The following is a 22,400-nucleotide window of genomic DNA, read 5'->3' as shown; positions in this document are numbered from 1 at the left end:
TACAATTATTGACTTTGTGTTGGAAAATATTTTTGATATGTACAAAATTTTTTTGCAGCATGTCATTTTTGTGTGGCAATCACATTTTAATGCTTTAAAGCTTGATTTGAGCATTTTATAGCTAATTAGCAGAACCCGGTAGATATGGTTCTGCCAGTGTACGATAGAAGTTGATGCGCTGCAGCGCCATCTAGTTGGTACGCTACTAAACTTGACAGGATCACCCGCTGGACCGAACCCGAGATCGCCAGATGGTAGACCAAAGATAGATTCCGTGTTGTTTATTGATGTTATGTTTACAGTTGCTTTTATCTATTCAGTTAGGTACTGGATACTGATACTGATGCTGTATGTTCTTTATTAGGGAAATTTACCTATCACCTAAGTAAAATATAGTTAAACAAGTCTTACTCATGTTATTTATTAATTTATTCTGGTTAACTCAACTCGAACCACACAATTGTGATAAGGACAGTATGACAAGACACTCACATAAAACACGTGGTGCACATTATTGGACTTTTCCAGGGACGGGGTATTTATTAAACGAATTAACCAGAAAATAAAATAATCATTCACTAATTTCGCTTATTAAAAAACCCGCCAGAGAAGCAATATGTAAATAACAAGCAAACAAACAACTTGCTAACAGAAAAGTTCATCAGTGTTTAATCCGCTAAACTTATTTTAAGTTTTCTAGCAATGTTGAATGTTCGAAGAGTGTGGTAGATAGATAAAGATAGAGAGAGCTAAATGTGCAAGCACTTCCTTTTGCCAGAAATAAAGTTACTTTCTACCAAATGACCAAACATTGTCTGGCCTAAAATCATTTGACCTAAAATAATTTTCGGAAACTCATTTGACCTAAAATTATTTGGCCTAAAGACGTTTGGCCTAAACATATTTGGCCTAAAGCCATTTGACATAAATTTGTTTGGCCTAAAGTCATTTGACCTAAAATTATTTCGCCTAAAGTCGTTTGGCATAAATATATTCGACCTAAAGTCATTTGACCTTATATTGTTTGCGTAAAGTCACATGGCCTAAAAATATTTAGTCTAATTTTAGGCCAAATTATTTTTGGCCTACTGGCGGATACCCCTAATAAGCTGAGATATTCCACTGATTTGATATGTTTTCTGTTACTATTAGTTTTGTTTTAATTACCACGCTTTTATTATTAGCTTGACCTGTATGTATGAATGAATGGACCAAGTAATAAAATCTACCCATTCAATTTGTACTCACTTTTCGACGTCCGAATGTGTTGAAATTGTGCATAGATATAAAGAACTTCTTACAATACCATATTTTGAAAATTTAAGACCTTAGTGTTAAGGGGGAGTAGGGGGGGGGCAGAAGGTCAAAAAGCCCTCATTTCGAGCTATGGGTAATAACCATGATTTTTGTGTATCCAAGAGGTCGGGATATAGTGGGATCAACTGTTACTCTTGGGGGGAGGGTTAAAGACCCAAAATTTCGATAGTTTTAAAACTCAATGCTTTTTCGATTTGGAGTGTTTCCGATCCAAAAGGTCGGATAATGGTGGAATATTTTCGCGGGTAATGCGCATAATGCCCCTAAATTTCAAAAATTTCAAAAATATATTATTTTTAATTTAGAGTTTCTCTGAGGTCGGATTATGGTGGAAAATATCCCAGGGGTACTTTAATGGCAATATGATTACTATGTCTGAAATTATCTGGCCACTCTTCCGGTGTGATCAAGTGTATGATACGGACTTTCAATCAGTCCGTGTTGAATTCGGCACAGATGGCGTACATATAATTAAACCAATAGCTATTCAGTTTACAGCGAAATACAGCTACGGTACTGTTGAAAGGCGAATGTTACCATTAATACTGAGTTGGGCACCTACCGTGCATAAAATGCAAGGCTGCACTGTATATTATGCAGTTGTTTATTTGGGATCGCGTCTCTTTGCTGCCGGACAGTCGCGTGAAGTCACTGGATGGTCTCCAAGTAGAAGAAGTTTATTTCTCTAAGATAACAAGCTAAGTTCCATGTTATGTTTACGTATTAGCTGAATTGACTAGTTTACGTGAACATTCATGGCTAATTTCAAGTTCATCGTAACAAATACATACCTTAATCACTCATATTAAGTATTTTTAGTTTGTTTTAATTCCTCATATTCAATATTTTAATTTTATTATGAGACTAAAACGAATAAAATAAACTTATAATCAAAAAATAAAAACCGCCTTATTCGTTGAATAAACTAAAAATTAAAAATTAAAAAAAAATTAAAATTTAAGTTTTTTGATCAACAGTCAAATAATGCACCACAATTCTGTATAGCTAAAAGCGTAGAATGCTCTCTTCTTTCATTTTCGTAATGACTATAGCTTAAAATTAATGATATTAAATTTAAGACAAATTATATAGCGCACCCCCTGGGCGCAGATCCTGTGTGTGGGGGGGGGGGGAGGGGGTCCCGGGCCCCCTGGAACTAAGAAGCCCCCCACTAAGGGGAGCCTACCAGCACTTGTAAAAACGTGACTGTAAAACGTGTTTGATGTCAAAACTATGTCCTATGGAAAACTTTCAGTATATTTTAAAGTTTTCTTCTTATTTCATGCATGTAGGCCAAAATATGGGAAGTGTAAGTACAACATCCAGATATGACGTGTCGGTTAACCCCGCGTGGAAAATTTTAGTTACCCCCCCCCCCCCCCCCCCCCCCCAAATGTAAATTTCCAAGGGCCCCATTTGCGAATCCTACTAAAAATTTGCGCCCTTGAAGCACCCTATTACTAATTTTAAGTTTATTATTGTCATTTTCGTATTGAATATTCACTAAAATTTTCGAAGTGACTATATCCTAAAATTTTTGTATGGACTATATCCTAAAATTAGTAATAGAAAATTTATTACTAATCATATTGTTATTACTGATAGAAAATTTAAGACAAATGATATCAAGCACCCCACGTTTTTAGTTATACAGAGTTGTTGTGTATTATTTAGCTGTTGGACAAAAACTTAAATTTAAATTTTGGTTTTTATATTTTTAGTTCAGTCAAAGATAAAAGCGTTTTTTTTTTAGTTTTTTAAACTAAACATTTATTTTATCCTGGGAATTACGTTCACCAAGGAAAATTCAATCGTAAACCATAAAAATATTAATGCTTAAAAGATTAAAATAAAAAAATAACTTATTTATGTGAGTATGTTGGTTACCTTGTAAAAGTGTAGTGTTTTTTTGTTTCAATAACACACTGATAAGATGATAATGAACACAATATTCAAGCCCAGGTGAAACGATATGATAGCGATTGAACATCAATTTTTCCAATTCCGAGAATGAGTCATGCATTTCATTTCGCCACTTTTTAAAGCTACTATAAGAAATGCTGGCGATACAAGGAATATATTTCACTTTCGTCGTACTACCTACCATGATAATACCTTAGTGGTAAAGACTGCGATCCAAAAGAGGTTTTTCTTGTCAAAGTAATATGCAGTGGTTTGTCGTAGCATTCCGCAGAGAAAAGAACGAATGGCATAAAAAAAAAACACACGTGAGGTAAGTCTTTCAGTATTTCCCAGAGATGTGTAACATCTAGCCTTGTTAAAGAGAAGATTCATGTGTTATCATGTTGAAAATACATTTATAATACGAAAATCTGACACAAAACGTACCGTAGAAATATTTAAAACAATACTGAGAGTGGTAAAAATACGCCCACTGTGTTTTAAACTACATTATTGAACGCAAATCTCCGTAGTTTCTGCACCTGCCGTTATAAAAAACGTTGCCGTTGCAGCTACGTCGACTATTGAATCATTTGATTAGCAGAACGATATTTTAAGCTATATAATAAAGCGGCTCCCAAAAAAGCGAAAATGACTTGAAAAAGATAATGAACCACGTCTTTGGACCTGATTTTCAACAAGGAATTTAATTTAAATACTGCCCATCTTTTTAAAGTTCACAAAACAGTTAAGACTATAAAGTTTCCCTTTGGCTTTGTGACCTATGGTTCGCGCCATCCACCACAGATCGTGCCATTGTGGATACTCATTTCCGTTTCATATGAATTCCGTTCCATTCACGAAATTACTCCCACCAAATGCCGTTTATCGAGAGCTGTTACACATAAAAAAATAAATAAATTGCAAATTGTGTATAGTTGACAGGCGAGATTGAAACTGTTAGAAGTTTACAAATATTACACGAACGAATAGTTTAAGAATGTTTAAAATGTAACCGTTGGGTGCTGTGAATACTTAGTGCAAGGTGAAGTTATCGCTGTTCAGGTGAGCTGGATGTTAAGAGAAAATAACATTTGAAACGCACAAGCTCTGTCTGATACATTGCCAGTTGAGGCTTAAAAAAACATACTCCTTTTTACTTTCTCGGAGAAGTACGGTTAAGTAACATCATTTATTGGCGCAAGCATTTAAACAACTTACCCTGAAAAGTTTTTCTAAGGCGAGGACTTAAATTTTAGATGGTATGGTTCAGATCTCTGAACATAATCTATTATTTTTTTATATTATATTATATATTTATTGTATTTTAAAATTTATCCATCCTTTAAATAAACCATATATTACGCTCGAATATTTTATTTTACATAACTTTATTACAAGGTTTGAGTATATTTTTTGTCATATTACATTTATAAAAAGAATACAGTTTGTGTGATATTAAAAATCAGATATACATTATATTCATTTGAATATGCGTTTAATTTCATCGTTGTTGAACTATGAAGACTTTTTTATTATTTAATTTATTTTTTAAGTGGTTTTAGTTTAATTTTTTTTTTCGCCACCACAATGCCGATCATACTGATAATCCTGCACTACCTTCAAGGCGTATTATTAAAAATTCTTTTGTTTGATGTTTTAACCACCCAAAAATTTTTATTCTTGCCGAATTCATTAATTTACCAAAGTCAATGCTGCTTATGTTTAGCTTCTACACATTTTGTTGAGGCAAGTATCGATTCAATATCACTAGAAATTCAACAACACGCACACATTCAACTACCAAAATCTTTAAATACGTGTATTTAGGAAGCTCCTATCTAACGAAAACTTATATTTTAGCCAATGATACCACAACACAATCATGCAGGATTAAATAGCATGAGGCATGGTAATTTTATATACATGGTAAGTTTACGATGTGATGAATGACAAAACTTGAGATTCTAAGGAAAAAATGTGCCCCGGGTGAGGGTCGAACTCACGGCCTTAAGATTATGAGACTTACGCGCTACCGTCTGCGCCACCGAGGCACTATGTTTAGCATTCAGTGTATACTTTAATATACTAATGTATATACGTAAAGTAACAACAATATTTTAGTTCTTTTATGTATATTTTGAGTTTCATTTTATGTTAATTATGAATCTTTGATGCTTCCATATTTACAAATAATAACTGAGCGATGAACAGTGGTTATAAAATTTATTATAAGCCATTAATATCACAAGAGAAAATCCTCACATCAATTTGAAAAAAATCAAAATTCTATAATACAAGATATTTAATAAGGTATTTTGATAACACGAACACCAGGCCATATGTTATTACTTAATTCTACTCTTAATGGGGTGAAAATTTTGAAGTATTGCTATACAAAAAAAATATACCAATCTAAAGTTATGAAATAAGGTATAGTTTGAAAACAAGGTTTGTAAACAATATAGTTTTATAGTTCAAAGAAATTAAAATTTTGGACCGTTGAGATTGTGTGTTAATATGGGTTGGGGGGTGGGGGATAAATTTTCGGAGACCGGGTAACAGAAGGTCCCTGGTTGAGTTTTTAATTTTTTAGTTCTTGTTTTTACCCTCATAAAACGAAAATTACAACTCCATTGTTTTCTTCTATTATTATTGTTATCTATATGTTTTTATAATTTTTAATGTTGTATTTTGAATGTGCTTTGATAATGAATTCCTTTTCGTTCATTTTTTAGCAGCAGTATAGTTATTTTTCATTTTATTTTGACTGTATTAGATTTTCAATGAGTTTAGCACATTTCCTTGTAGGCCTATATCCGCGTCTACACTTCAAATATTATTTAATTTCCTTATTTCTTTTCTAAATTAAGTTTTTTTTTGTATTTTTATACTTGTATAGTGTCAGCTTATTTTAGACTATGTATGTTGGCCAGCACTTAACAAATATATTAATAAATTCTAAAATTCATAGGAAACCTTACAAGTTACCCAATACGCACAGATCATGTTGACAGCTATGGCCACAGTAAAGTTATGGCCTGACTTTTTTAAAACTGTGGGACTTTTAAATGTTGTACATTAAATATAAGGGAGGGTGACCGACAAAATTATTTATTTACCCCCAGGATCTTAGTTTCTCTCGACGGCCCTTAGTATGCCTGAAATAAATTAATAATCGTTAATAAAGCTATAATTGTTAACAGTTACTAGTAATCTGTATGCTTCAGTGAACTTTATCGCAGATTAAACTGCAGGCAAGACCTCATGTGAGGAAGTAAACCACTGCGTTTCTCAGCTCGTTCCACTAGGACTTCATTTGCTCTCATCTATGTCATCACCTCGCCATCTGGAGATCTTTACATAGTAAGGCTATGCACCAATGCACCTGGGTCATTTATGTACACTACACTCACAGCAGTAAATTTTATAGCTACTGTAAAGTCGTTTGATATTTTAACAAGAATAGAAATATGTGTACAAACAAAGTATGCGAATTTTTGGTTTATTCGTAAAAATATTTTTACTCTTAAAGTCATTTCTTTAGTTTCAATTTGAAATTTTAAGTGGTCACTTAATTGTAGGGCAAGTAATTTTTTTTTTTGCGGAATAAAAATCTGTCCGCTAATTAGCAATAAGGTATGCTCACGCCAGCGATTTTTCCCTTGCGATTAGCGGTCGTCTGCAAGAGAAGCCTCTGGTATATTTGGCAGGACCATTCAGAACGTTTTTGATCCAGTAATACATCCAGCCAACCCAAGAAACACAGAAAATGCTACAACTTTTCAAAAAACAGCTGGCGTTGAAAATATTTTCGTGGAACATACATGTTCCTACTTATTTTCTTTAACTTTCTTTTTTTTCTTTCGATCAAGATTTAGCGGTTGTTAAGAAGCAAACAAGGTTAAACGATCTTCAACTTCGCCACCTTTATAAAGAGGTGTCATTGCTGCTGCAGCAGCAAAACAGTGATCACCAGGTAGTTGGAGGCTTGGCTGGTGGATCTGGAGACAGCTGAATGACGAGCCGGGCGTAAGAAGCTGCAGCAGCGGCAGAGGCTGAAGAGAGGCGAGCTGAAGAAGTAGTGAAATATCTAGATGAAGCGATGAAACGCATCAGATGCACGCACAACTTCGGACAGAAGATATCGATGCGATACCTTCTACTCTGAACAGTTTGGATTAACAAGGTGACCTCATCAATGTCTTCTTTTTGCACTGCCTCGTGGACTGGTCTTGTAACAAAAACCCCGGCCTCAGGAAAGCAATAGAGACCTCTATGAGTCTCCAGGAATGAGGTTTTTTATGTCAAGCTCTGGATTTGCACCATTTGAGGAACCCCTCTTTTGGGGCTTTTGTGCTCACCAGACGCAAGGTGGGATAAAGAAGATACATCAGCTGCACATCTGGCTCCCGAGAGAAAATATTGGTGCGATACCTTCACATTTGTGTATTTGTATCTGCAAGTCATCGAATCCACAATTTCTTTTTTAAAACACAGACGAAAAGGTCTACTGCGGAAACTCATTATGTATTAAAAATTGTCAACGAATTGAGCTTTGTACCACCTGAGGTTCTATCTTTAGGTAATGCGGAATACAAATGGAAGAAATTTTAAAGACATGCAATAGCTTGTAAAGATAATATAATATACTTAAGTGAATATTTGTATAGTTATACTGAAATATACGTAAACTTTTTCCATAACTAAATATCCTGACATTCTTATTTTGTTATTTTACAGATATTCTAGTAAAAAAAATTAGTATTTTAAAACATATGTATATATAAACAAGGATACTGTTTAATGTCAAGAAACTTAATCTCATTTGCAAAAAAACGTATATAACCATTTATATATTTGATTATTTCTTTATAGTTGATAAAACCAAAGGCTTAAGTTAGGTAGCCTAGTAACATAATTTCATTTATTTTGTTTTGTATCTAGAATTCTTTAGTGCAAAAAAATGGTTTATGTTAAAATCATTTTTTAAAATCTCAATCTGTGTAAAATCAGATTAAGACAATAATAGACCTATTTTGAACATCAAGTGAGCAAATTTTCATCAAGAACAAACAAATTTATGCTTTCAGTGAAGGGAAATCTCACGTAAACAAGTGAACAGGGTCAGTTTTTTTTTAAAAAAGGTAGTAATGTAGATAGTAATTTTACTCATGTTTTTAACGTCAGGCGTGAAAACATTTTTTCAGATGGTACCGAATTCGGCTTTAAGGGGTGAAATGGATAGGTTTTCGATATCATATGTCGACTGTACTTTTTTTATAGTTAGAGTGCCAAATGTCAGTCTTGTAATGAAACTGTAGATTTGTTTGAGAACAAACAGAAAATCTATTGACATATTTACTTATTTTCCAAAAAAAATATTTTCTGATTTGGTTATAAAATGTGAAAAACCACCTACTTAGAATATGCGTAAAAAGCAATTATTAATCAGTATACATACATCAAAGTCAAACGTGTGCTCCTAAACTCATTATTCTCCACAAATGTATTCTGCCCCCATATGTGCCTATGGTGGTAGACAGCCCTTGGTTCCCCATTGATAATAATAGAGTTAGGTAGCACAATTGTGCGTAGGTGGTGAAAATCTGTTCTTAACACATTGGTTTCTAATGAGAAGCCCAAAAAATGATTTCAGATATTTTAGAATAGACTGATGCCGCAACGAGGCCGGCCCGCACGTCGCTGCAGTTGTGTCGTAACACTGAGTAATGAAGTGTATCGGTGGGTGGCAAAGTTGCACGAACATGACATAATATTCTAGAAAGTTTTGGAACTTTCGAGAAACCTCTCGAAGTTCCCAGAATTTCCTAGAAACTTCTGAAATATGTATAGTAAATGTAAGTGTCGTTTTTCTGTGCGTGCCGCTATAACTCCGCAACCCACCCCCGCAGCCCCATGGGGGTTATATGGTATGGTAACCCTCAATCCCCCATCTACAATAAAGGTTTCTGTTTGGAACGGCCGGGGTTGAGATCGAAGATGTGGGTTTCGAAAAGAGCATCGCACCAATGAACTAACTTTTTATGGGAAATCGGTGAAGCAGCTGGGAATCGGAGAGATTGGCAGAGATTGACCAGAATGTTCCTGAATGTTCTATAAGGTGTCAGAATGTTCCTGTATTTTCTAGAAGGTTGCAGAATGTTATATAATGTTCGAGAATGTTGAATAATGATGTTGAATGTTCCAGAATGTGAATGTTATATAATATTCAATAAGGTTTTCGAATTATCTAGAATCTTGCAGAATCTTATATAATCTTACAGAAGGTTCAAATAGTTCTAAAATGTCCAGGATGTTTGAGGATGTTATATAATGTCCCAGAATGTTCTAGATTTTCGAATGTTTTTCCAGATCTGTGATTTTAGGTAATATTCTAGAATGTTCCAGACGGTTCTGGACCACCGAAGAATCTTCCCTGTACTAGAATGTTCTAGAATGTTCTAGAAACGGGAAAGGGAGGTTCAGAATATTGTGGAACATTTTCGAATGTTCCAATATCCATTTGTGATGGGGATAAGTTCCTGTGCTGAAGGGTATAGTAAATAGGTTTAGAATTTAACACATACTTTTCTGAATATGGTAAAATATCAGCAATATCCTGAGATTGCGTGAGCAAAGCCCTGTGTTATTAGCTTGTAATTAAAAAATAAAGACTATATTTAATAATATTTGTCTGATCATTTTGTTGATTTTTTTTACTGTTTCAGTTTGCTGATGTTTTATCTAATCATGTTCGACATCATTTATTTTTTGTTTTTAGTTTATAATAGGCACAACTATTTAAATATATTATTAAATTTAGTGTATCCAATGATCGAATGCACTTAACTTAAAAGCAATGTTTTGTTTGACAACTAAATAATATTTAATATTCCTAAAAAAATAGTGATACCTGTGTGTTTTCTGTAAACATTAGTTACTTAAATAAACATGAACATATATGTTGCTATATATAATGAAACAAAATGGTTCTAATATTTTTCTAAATCCTTATAACATGAATAAGATGTTGCAAATGTCCTTTTAAACACATAAGTCGTCCTTTTTTTTCTCTAGATATTACAAACACTAGGTTTTGGGAGATAGACTAATTTTACTTTTCCAGTAACAAAATGTTTGCCTGGCCAAGTTCTTAAGAAAACAGAGAAGATAATACATTTTATTTGATACATCACTTTTCATGTATTGACCACTTAGCGGTTCCCTTAGTAAGTAAAAAAATTTTTATTATTAGGTGAATGACCATCATATGTGTTAGAAGTGAAAAATAACATATACATGTTTAATAATGTATAGTAATGCATGCAAGCATACGAGTGAGGAAGTATGCAAGTGTGTGCAAGTACGCCAGTGTGCTGCAATGCAAACATGCCATTGACAGCCTCATTCCTAACCATCGTTATTTTAGTTTCCCTCTGAGTATTAAACTTTCGTTATGCTCTTAATGACAGCTGTAAAAATGTTTCATTTCAAGAAGTCCACTCGTTAATGATGTTGACTATACTTACACATAACAGTTTACAGTTCATTCGAACACGTTCCGATTACACATATTCTGAAAATCACGTTGAAATAAAACCCCTGTGAACACGTGTGGTGGGAAGGCACCAGAAAAATGGAACACTCGTAGTAGGAGTGGCAGTCGTTCTCGTCTTCATACGTGCCCGGCAGGGTGCACTTGAATGTGGAATGCGTGGTGGTTGTTGTGGGAGTGGTGGTGGAGGTGGTGGAGGTAGTGGTGGTGGTGGTGGTGGAGGGGGTGGTACTCCGACAGGCGTTGCTGGCCGCGTCGAAGGACCCCCCGTGAGGACACTGGTAGAGTACCGGGTACAGGTACGTGCCGTCAGCGCTCCGCACGCAGTGGTAGTAGATGTTGGGGTCCCCGCGGAGCGCCCCCACCTGACCCTGCTCGGCGCAGGTAGGCACCGGCGGGTCCGCGGGACACTGGCTGCCCCTTATCGAGCAGGTCTTATCCGACACGTCGTACACGTAGCCGTGCTCGCACTGCTGGTAGTCGTCCTTCACGAGGGAGTCTTCCTCGTAGCACACGTGGTAGGCCGTGCACACGTACGGGTCCGGGAACGTTCCCACGCCCGTGCAGACGAACTTGTACCCATCGGGCGCGCTCTGGGTGCTGCCGTCAAAGTTCCGAAGAACCTGGTCTACAGATGCCCCTTTGCATCCTGTCCCCTGCGAAACGCATAATTCTACAATGACTTCACCACATTTTCAGGTTTGTCAACTCTCAGTTATAATTTATTTTTGGTTGACTTCATCATTATACACTCTTGACTGAAACGGAAGTCAACTCGTAACTGGTATAGTCCTATTATTAATTTTTGCAGTAGTCCTTAAGCGGTTTGACCGAGAGATAGTTGAACTCATGTTGTTTTAACGAATTTCATTTACCTAAATGGTTTTTGACCGACATTCACGTCACCTATGAAGTTTATCCTACATTTCGGACGAATGCATTTCGGTCTAATGACTGTTATTTCTTTTGGAATGGTTAGTGGCCCAACTGTACCGCTATGCTGCCGCAAATGTCAACCAAGTGTGAGTGTGTAGATGTGTGTTGGTGCATGTGAGTGGAAGTAGAGCAGGGTGGGGTGAAAAGGGGGAAGTTTATTGCGGATCAAACTTTTAACAGCTTGCTATCTAATCAGCTTTTGAAAATTTTGATTTTGGACTCTACTGGGTGTAGGTTGAGAAAGAGAATTACCAATTTACCATATCAGTCACGAAATGGTGCAGAAGATACTACCGTGTCAAGCATGGACATGGAAATTGGAACAAATTTTTTAAAATGTTTAAACTAGTGTATAAATAGTGTACAGTGAAACTTGTTTCTATTTATGTAATGCATTATGTTTTTGTATATGGTCATACAAATTAAAAAAATGGTTAATCAATGATATTCTACGTTAATGATTTAAAATTATATTACTTGGGTTGGGTAGGAAAAAACTATAATAAAATAAAATTTCTCATAAATTTAACTTTTTTACTGTACTATAACCAGCAAAATCCTTCTGTTTTTTTATTAATCCTGCCTTCCTGAAAGAAATTGAAAAGCATTTTGGTAATTTTTATGACTTATTTGTACTTTACATTATGGTTCTTTATTACTATCTAATAGCAAAAGAACAAACACAGTATTTATATTAAGTCAACCTTCATCAACCATTCCATTTTAAAATGTTATTTTTGACGTGACAACGTCTAATAAATCGATGAACGCCGGCTGCATGCACGAAAAACGATGACTCATTGTCCCGTTATGCTCATTGTCCCGTTATGCTCATTGTCCCGTTACGCTCATTGTACGCTTGCGCCGCATCTATCTCTCTTACACTCGATAAGAACAACCATCGATTTGACTTTTTCGAGGCATATTAAACTTGAAACACTCCCATTCGTTTCCTACTTTTCCTATCATCGTCCTATCCTTAACATAATAACACAGATTGGAAGAAGTTAAATAGCAAACATGTATAAAATTTATAGTTAAAATAATCTCTTAGTTAAAGTAATAAACATATTAGAATTAATGAGTGCAAATAAAAGTTAATTTATCAATAAAATTGTAGATTTCATTTCACTCCTTCTTTGTATCCATACAAAATAGTGATAATTCAATAAAAATGATTCAATTTTATTAATAAAAGTATGCAATCATTTCATCAATGTTTTGTTATGACGTTGTCACGTTAAACTATCGTCCGTAGACCGACTTTACAGACAACCAATTTTTTTTAAGTTAATGATGGTCCTAGAGCCACTCTTATGAGGTCATCAAAAATTTAGGAAAATAGCAGAGGTTGGGACTTTTCTCAACTGCGCTATGTAGCGTGAAGCTTTTCCATTTTTACTGAGCTTGTTTCATTCCTGAGACCATTGGAGCAATGTGTGGTTTAACATTCTCTGGGAACAGTTGTCAGACAAGGAAAACTACTAACACCCCCGAAATCTATAGAATACATATCTTCGTGAAGGAACAAGGATATAACACACCTCTTTAGATTAAATTAGTCACACAAAAGAACTGATATCAACCATCCTACCTGCATTGTTGTTGTACAGAATTTCAAATGTTTGAAATGAAAATGGTAGCATAAACTTCTTAGAAAAATAAAGAATAATTATTAACAGATTTTTGAAATCCATTTTTATCTATACTTCTATACTAATATTATACAGCTGAAGAGTTTGTTTGTTTGTTTGTTTGAACGCGCTTATCTCAGGAACCACTTTTCCGATTTGAATCAAATGCGTTGGAGGGGGTTAGATACAACATGCAGTACACGTTCGAAGTGTGTGTTGACAATGCCGCAGGCGCTAGAAGTTTATTTCCTATTCCCTATTAACATTGTTGCCACGCACTAGATGCCTTATCATTCTTAATTTTCCAATACAAGTAAAAAACACCCGTGTGATATTAACAACTAAGCAATCAGTACCCTCATAAGAGTTCAATTAGTATTTAAATATTTTTATCACTTTAAATCGCAATCCTAAACTATTATTTTTTCCTCCCTCTGTGTTTAATTGGTTTTTTTCTTTTACTAGAATTATTTTTATTATTTTTTTATTAATTTCCATTTTTCGGAACATCAATAATTTTCCTCTCCCGTTACAATTTTGACAAGGACTTGTAATATATAGGTATAAATCCAGTGTCGTGATGTTTGTTTCCAGTGAACTCTTCACCAAGTCAACCGATTTCGATGAAAATTGGCATTTATGTGTAATTTTTTCCAACTTGAGAGATAGGATAATTTTAATTTCGATTAATGGTCTTTATAATTTATAATTAATAATAAACTGATTATCAGTGTTGATTGGTGTTTAAGCCCTGGAAACAGTGGGTACTTCGTCTCCATGACAACGTTGCGTGCTCGAGAGTCAGGAAACCATCGGTGCTATTCGTTTTTTCTTCGGTACATTACAAAGCATTGTATTAAGTTTTTCTCAAATTTAATTAATTTTCATTTTATTTCATTTATTATAACTGTAAATAAGAGATCTGGTCTAATTTTTCCCCCTCATTAATAAAACCGTGCGAAGCCGGGTCGGGCAGCTAGTATATGTATAAAGTAAAGGTATAAGTATAAAGTATTAATTTGTTTGAAAGACAGTATTATGAGAATGTCTTATATTTTGGATGCTCTAATATTTCTTGAGATAAAGTAAAATTTTGTTGGAAATACACTATAGTAAGATTTACCTATATCAGGAGCTCATATTAATATTTATAGTGATAAAGTAAAAAGAGGCTAAGAGAATTGTTTGATCCAATGGCTCACAATTGAGTGTATTATTATTCACTTTAATATTCTAATTTTAATAAATCCTTGCTTTAATGTATTTATATTTATACATGAGATTATTTATAATTACATAATTTTATATGGGTAAAGCATGAGTTGGCCAAGTAATAGTGTATCTACAGTGACTTGTTGCTTGTTAGTAAATTTTGTTAACATGTATAACAATTCCTTGCAAGTAATGGTTATTGAGGGGTATGGTTAAACTGTGCAGAGTATTAAGTGTGTTGCACAGTGACGCAGAAAAATGACCTGTATATGCCAAGTGTTTTTTAGAGTTCCCTTTATTTCCCTTTATTAATGATAAATTATTTCAGTTATTTAATAGTATATTTGCATTTGGTGAGTTTAGTTGTTTTTTTTTTGCTTGAGAGTAAAATGTTAATGATTTCATGAAGTTCTTTCATTTAGTTGATTTGAGAGATATTAAGACGTTGAAAAACACACCAATAATGCTAACTTATTTTTACACTATTTTTTTTATTTGGTATGACTATTTTTCCTACCCTTCCCTTTGCTTGAAATTATAATAATGTCCAAAGCAAGGTAGTATACAAAATGCTTATGTGACGAATATGTATCCAGCCCTAAAGCTCTTTTAGTGTAATGACTATGCAGGATGTGTAGGTCTTTGGTCATTAGGAGCAAGACCAGGGTACGATGTACCTAATTATTTTATGAATAAAGAAGAAATCTTTAATAGGGATATATTTTGACTATCCACTGAGCAAGATAAATTAAATTAAACATTTTTTGCAGTCCTCATGATGCAATATCTGTAGCATAATAACTAAAGCAAATTAATGATTATTTTCACTAGAACATTTTGTAATTGCTAAGTCGTTTTTATACCAGTTGGTTTCGTCCAAAATATCAACATAATTGAAAAAAAGCTATAAGATGTCAACCTTCATTAGTGGTGAATAAAATGTATTCTAAGTTATTGTGAGTGATGCAAAATATGTTAATGGCATGTAATGTGATTCGATTAATTTTCCACTGTCTCGTGTGTAAGATTCTAGTAGATAAAACATGGTATAGAAGAAAAAGAGTCACAACTTAAACAATTTCCTGATAACATATCTTGGTATTCTTGGAAAAAGTTCATTGATTAGAGATATTAAAAAATGTGTAAATTCTATCACGAAGTTTAAAATTCTTTGAACTAAAGATTACCAGAACAATCTTAGCATTTATCAAAGAAACATATAATTTTGTTTACTCAAACCAAAAATTTTTAATAAAAATTGCGGACTTATACGGAAGTGCTTATAGAGTTTGATAGTGAGTTGGATGATTTTTGTGGTTTTTAGTGTTTATAAAGTAATTCGTAACCCTGTCATTTCCCAAAAACGGTCCCCATGAAATTATGTATGTTTTTATGTTCTATGAAATCTATTACAGATATTAAAAAATCAAGAAAAAATTGCCACTTATAGGAGTACGTCAGTAAATAATATATTGCAAAAATAGTTGAATATACCTCAGCTGAGGAGGCCAAAGTAGTTATTTAGTTAATTCTATGAATATCACATTGTGTCATATAACCCCAAGAGCCACAGCTTACAATAAAGAATCCAAAAACCATACTGATTATTGAAGAGCATAAAACTTCAACAATACCACACTTACACACTTATTTTTGTTCAGTTGGGCCAAAAAATATAGACCTAGATGCCATTTAACATTTTATACTGAGGTTAATTGCTTACTGATGAGTAATTCATACTCACCCAACATGTTACAAATTGTTTGCATTAAAATTTCCAAGTAACCTTCAAGAATTTCTGCGAAGAACATGTAAGTATATATTATATGCACCTCTACAGATCTCTCCAGTTAACACTAACATTATCCACATGAGTAGTAGGTAAATATAGCTTATTAGATTACTTTAAGAAGTTCAAATTTTTTTTTTTGGCTTAATGTGAAATCAAGATTTTCTTTCTGAACATATTTTTGAATGAAAAAATAAATATTTTGATATAGACTTTAAAATTGTAGTATAATCCATTACATAACTTTACACAGGTACATATTACATTCAAATACATGTTCATGAATTGAGTCAACAACTCACCAGTAAGAAGACCAGTATGAAGACACGAAACATTATGATAAACTGAACAGAAGACGTTGCTACACTAGCCTAAATAAATTTGTGCTCTTTTATAGATACCATTATCAGAAGTGAAGGTATCAACTAGATTTAACGTATATCACTTCAAGAGAGCCTTGTGAATTCAACTGTTTCCCGTAACGAGCCCGAGTTATCTTAGGACTTTTTTTCCTTCAGTAGTTGCAAAGTTGAAATAAGTAACATTAAAAAAATATAACTTTTTTTAATTGGCCACCATAATATTTTACTTCAAAAAATATTCTGTTAAATGAGGCATGTCAGTCTCAGTGAAGCCAAAAAAAAAAACTACACGTCCAACCTAAAGTCCAGTTCTTCCCACACTTTGGTTAGCAAGTCCGGAGTAATAGAAGCAACAGCCTCTTCAATACCGCGTCTCAACTCTGACAAATCATTAGGTAGCGACGGAACGTGTACACAATTTTTTTTACAAAGCCCCAAAGAAAAAAAATCGCATTAGTTTATGTCAAGGGACCGTGGAGGCCAGCATAAAAAGAGATCTGTCGTCTCGACCATTACGACCAAGCCAATGGTCAGGGATTTCGACGTTCAACCACTCACGTACCAATTCCATTAGACTTCAACCCATTTTCATGGGGAGGGGCTCCATCCTGTTGCCAAATAATGCTTACAGGTTCACCCTCTACTAATTGAGGAAAAAGAAAATCTTTCAATATATCCAGGTAAGCAAGCTAGAAAACAACAAAGCCGTACTAGTGCATGCGCTTATCAAAAACGGTTTGAGTTAATCTTCAATTGTGACGAACCAACATTCTACAACGCTTACAGTGTATATTATTAAAATTATAACTGGGACATTCCAGTATGGACTTACTGTATATAGGATATGTGTATATTTAGTAGCAGGTCCTAATGCTCACTTATTTATATAAAAACCTAATCCTTTTTAACATTGATTAGTTGCCATTTTTTTGTGCATCTAAAATATATTTTGGGTTTCTACATTTCACTTTCCATGTTATGCGGCTATTTTTTCAGGCATCACATATTCTAAGTAGAATAACTTCACCACGGGTCTGCCAAAATTGTTCATCATTAAAAATTTTTTGAACAAAAACGTCATTATTGCTGTAGCCGGCTTGTTTGAAATGTTAAGTTGTCGCTGAATTTGGTAATAGAAACTGAGTTGGTTTGAGTCGAATACGGTCTTTTTTTATGTGTAACATATATATACATATAAAATATGTATATCAACGTAGCTGCTCTGGCAGCGAATTCTGCATGTCATTCACGGCCAGAAATTTACTTGAAAGCACATTTTGCGTATATTTATTACGTTCGGCAATATTATGCGTTAAATTCCGTGTTAGAGTTTCATATAAAGTGTATTTTCAACATGAGAACACATGTATTTGCTCATTACCAAGGTTAGATGTTACACATCAATGGCGAGTACTGAAACACTCGCTCACGTGTTTTTTTAATACTTCCAAAATCTACTGCCAGAAGTAAGCGCGTGTTGATGACAAAACAAACTACAGTAAACTCGTTGGATATTCTCGTCGTGTCAGTGTTAAGAAGACTGCAGATCACTGCTCTACCCTCTGGCTCTGGGGCAGATCGTCTGACTTGTGACTTGTAGGACCTGGGTTCGCGGCTGGGCTCCTCCAAGGCGGATTGTCTCAGGCAGATGGTGGCATTTGTCTGACAGGAATACAATCCCTTGCAACAAGTCTGGCTACCAAAGAGACGGTGGGTAGAAACAAAAAAAAATCTTCTAGGATGGCTTCCAAATGGGGAGCCTGTTTCTTTACTTAGGGGGCGTACATTAATTTCGTGAGGCGATTTTGGCGATTTTTTTGACCCTCCACCCCCTTTGGTGAAATGTTGTGAGATTTGGCTCGACCTCTTCCCCCATAATCAAACGTGAGATTGTTCATAATTCGTATTTTTAGTGTAAATACGCTAATCGGTGTTTGATTGCGTTGGATTTATTACAAAAAAACATAATTTGCTTAATTATTTTTGTGAAAGACTAGTTGAGACTAGCATTGAAGACAGAACGTGGTTTAGAATCACAGTGAGAAAACCGAGCAATAAAATATTTTAAAAGGAACTACTAAAATTCTTAAAAGAATATTCTTTCTAATTCAGTCCACGGGGGCTCATGTGTGGTCTCAAGAGTGACTTTGTGGCGTACACATAACCGCGATAAATATTACTGTGTAGGATTTAGCCATATTTTAGTGGAGAAACATGTTTTACTTAATTGAACTCAGTTTTCTCGTAATTTTACTCTGTTTCTTGCGGGAAAAAATTGCGGGATATTTGCCGGGACTCCCCCCCCCCCCAACCCTAGATTTCTCTAAAAACGGGAGATTAGGTGGGATTCGGCTAGACCCCCTTCCCCCTTTAAACGCTTCTCGCTTTAGGCTCCCCATCCGGAGGTTTCTCCGGGGTCGCGGAATTTTGGAAAGATATTTGTGAGTTTTGTATAACATAATTGTAGCATTATCATTGCACCATTATATAAATAAATAAATCTCAATTAAAAGATGTACTTTTGTACAGGAGATTAGGCTCTTTGACAGTGAAAATTTTGTATGTGCCATCTCTCGGAAGTTTAGCAGGTTGAAGTCTAATGCGCATGCGTGTCGCTTTTGTAAATATCGGTGGTCGTATACCAAGTGGATAGAAAATAAATCTAGGATATTTATAGTCACGAAAATACATAACAAAAAAATTGGTTGTCTGTAAAGTCGGTTTACGGACGATAGTTTAACGTGACAACGCCATAACAAAACATTGATGAAATGATTGCATACTTTTATGAATAAAATTGAATCATTTTTATTGAATTATCACTATTTTGTATGGATACAAAGAAGGAGTGAAATGAAATATACAATTTAATTGATAAATTTACTTTTATTTGCACTCATTAATTCAAATATGCTTATTATTTTAACGAAGAGATTATTTTTACTATAACTATTATACATGTTTGCTGTTTAACTTCTTCCAATCTGTGTTATTCTGTTAAGGATATGACGATGATAGGAATAGTAGGAAACGAATGGGAGTGTTTCAAGGATGATGTGAAGGAAAATGGCTTACCCAACACCAAGATGCAGTCAAAAATAATATATTTGCGCCACGGACTCTGCAGCAATGCTAGGAGGAACGGGTTGGCAAAGAGCAATGAATATGTTACATTGAAATGCATGAAACAGAATTACACCACGGACTCGGTCGCAATGCTAGGAGGTTCAGGTTAGCAAAGAGCAATATAAAATGAGCGTAAAGGGACACAGCGAAACGGGACAAGGTGCGTAACGGGACACTTTTTCCTGCGTGCAGCCGGCGTTCTTCGATTTATTAGACGTTTTCACGTCAACAATTTAAAATTATGTTTTAATCCTAGGATTAAATAATTGATAACATAAAATTCTAAACACCTTAATATATTGTTAATGGATAGTTGAGTGTTAGTCTATTACAATATTACTGGGCTCGATTTCCACAACACTAAAGTTATGAAAATTGGTTTAAAACAAATTATATGATTAATTTCATTACATAACTCAGCACATTAATTTTGTTATTTTACACAAGGTAAGCAGTGAAAAAGATATATTATGATCAAAATGATATAAAGAATTTAGTGTTTAGGTTTTGTATAAAAATCGACAGTTAATTAAAATTTTGCACTCTTGAACGTGAGAAATGCCACTGTCTACATTAGATTCCGAAAAACCACCTCATTCCCCTTTCCACGCCTATTACAGCTGAATTAGGGTACTTCTTGATGAAACTTTGCACAAATGATTTTCAAAATAAGAGGTAGATTACCTGCTACATCTGATTACTGTCCATTTGCGATATCGACAAAGCATTCATATAGCTGAATTACTGTCCTTTTTGATTTATTACACTTCATGTTCAAAATCACACGAAAATTACTGCCCCATCCACCAGTTGACTTTATTAATTAAAATAAGATATTTTTGTATTCTAATTACTCTCTAAAAATAAAACATCGGTAACTTTGTTTGATTCGCGTCAAGAAATATAGTATATGTATTACTCTCGACGTTATTTTAAAGAATTGCTCGTTACCGAGGTTAGATGTTATGCATCGCTAGAGAGTACTGAAACACTCGCTCACATTTTTTCCCCTTGAAAACAATTTAAAAGCTTTCATTTAAGTACATCCAAAATTTAATTTTAAGCTAATAGATCATCTACATCTGCCTATATTTTTCTGTTTTCTGTCACACCATTAAAGTCTTAATATTTGCGTAGTGCTGTAGCGCAGATGCTAAATACAGTCTCGGTTACATGATAATTAAATTTATTCACACGATGATTGAGTGCACAAATTAATTTCACATGTACTAATTCACAAGTTACATATTGAAAAAGACGAATGATTAATGCTTGTTTGTAATTCTCAGCAAGCAAAAATAACTTTGCTATGGTAGGTACGCACAGCTCACCGAGTTCAAGGTGACATCGTCATCTAAATAACAGCTACAATTACAAAAATATACAAATAATTTATGTCAACACGTTATGAGTACTTTAATGAGACCTTGTTCTGAACTCATATAAGTAATTAAATATAATACATTTTAACTTCATTAACTAACTCTAAAAAACATGGTATTTAAAAAAATTCTCAAGGAAACCAATGCTAAAATAAAAAGTTTGGAATTAAAAATTTCAGAAAGTTCGGAATTCTATAATTCTCTCTTGATTACGTTTAACGGCTGGGAACATAGAAAGCAACACTAAAAACTAACATAGTCCAGTTCAAAACCAAATTACAATAACTTTTGCAATTTTATAAGAGTTAAATAAAAAAATATAATTTATATTGTACTAGTGTTTACTATACCAGTGTAAGTGGTTTTACAACACTTTGATTTTCTGGAGTCAATAAAGTCACAAATACCTCAGCTAAGTAAGATCGAAGAGCAAACAAAATAATGAGACTCCTATCTATATTGTATCATCTAGGTGTATACTGAGAAAGTAGAACACAAAGTTGTAGTGTAAATTGAAATTGTTGTAGTGTAACTTGAAATGGTTCTCTAGATGATGGTTCTGAAAACGCAGTAGTTGGTTTGATCGTAGTTTTCTGACCCGACATGACGAATAAGACAATAATCATCAATGTTATATTCACGGTGTTTCTTTAGTTGCTAAAATATTTAAATTCATTACGATCTTCTCGTAGTCGTCACAATTTTGTGGCTTTTGATACAACTATCCATTATCTATGTGCAATATTTATATATTATTTTATTATGTATAAATGTATATTTAAAATATTCAATTTCAATTATAGTTCTTGTCGATACAGCACTGATGGATATTACAGTTGAAACTAATTCCAGTCCGTCGGTTAACTGAAAATAATTTAGTACAAAGGATTCTTCAGTACATCACCCTGATAATAATCTTTCACTTCGACGTTCAGCTGGACAATCCCACTAATATTATAAATGTGAAAGTTTGAATGGATGGATGGATGGATGGATAAATGGATGGATGGATGGATGGATGGATGGATGTTTGTTACTCAATCACGCCAGAACGGCCGAACGGATCTGGATGAAATATGTCCTACAGCGAGCTCATAACCTGGATTGACACATAGACCACATATTAATATGAAATTCCATCCCTAAGGGAGTGAAAAAGTGATAATTTCATTTTATAACAGA

The 22,400-nt window shown here is 34.1% G+C and overlaps 1 non-coding gene across 1 annotated transcript; it reads right to left on the bottom strand.

Annotated features, from left to right (window-relative positions):
- Nucleotides 1-5,200: 5,200 nt before the first annotated feature.
- Trnam-cau (transfer RNA methionine (anticodon CAU)) lies at nt 5,201-5,273 on the bottom strand. Its single transcript has one exon. It is a non-coding gene; the product is annotated as a tRNA-Met (tRNA).
- Between the last annotated feature and the right edge of the window lie 17,127 nt (nt 5,274-22,400).

The sequence above is a fragment of the Bacillus rossius genome, chromosome 13 (assembly GCF_032445375.1).
Source record: "Bacillus rossius redtenbacheri isolate Brsri chromosome 13, Brsri_v3, whole genome shotgun sequence".
In the NCBI taxonomy this organism is placed as follows: domain Eukaryota; kingdom Metazoa; phylum Arthropoda; class Insecta; order Phasmatodea; family Bacillidae; genus Bacillus; species Bacillus rossius.
The sequence above is the reverse complement of the archived record's forward strand: the minus strand, read 5'-3'. Positions and strand labels throughout refer to the sequence as shown.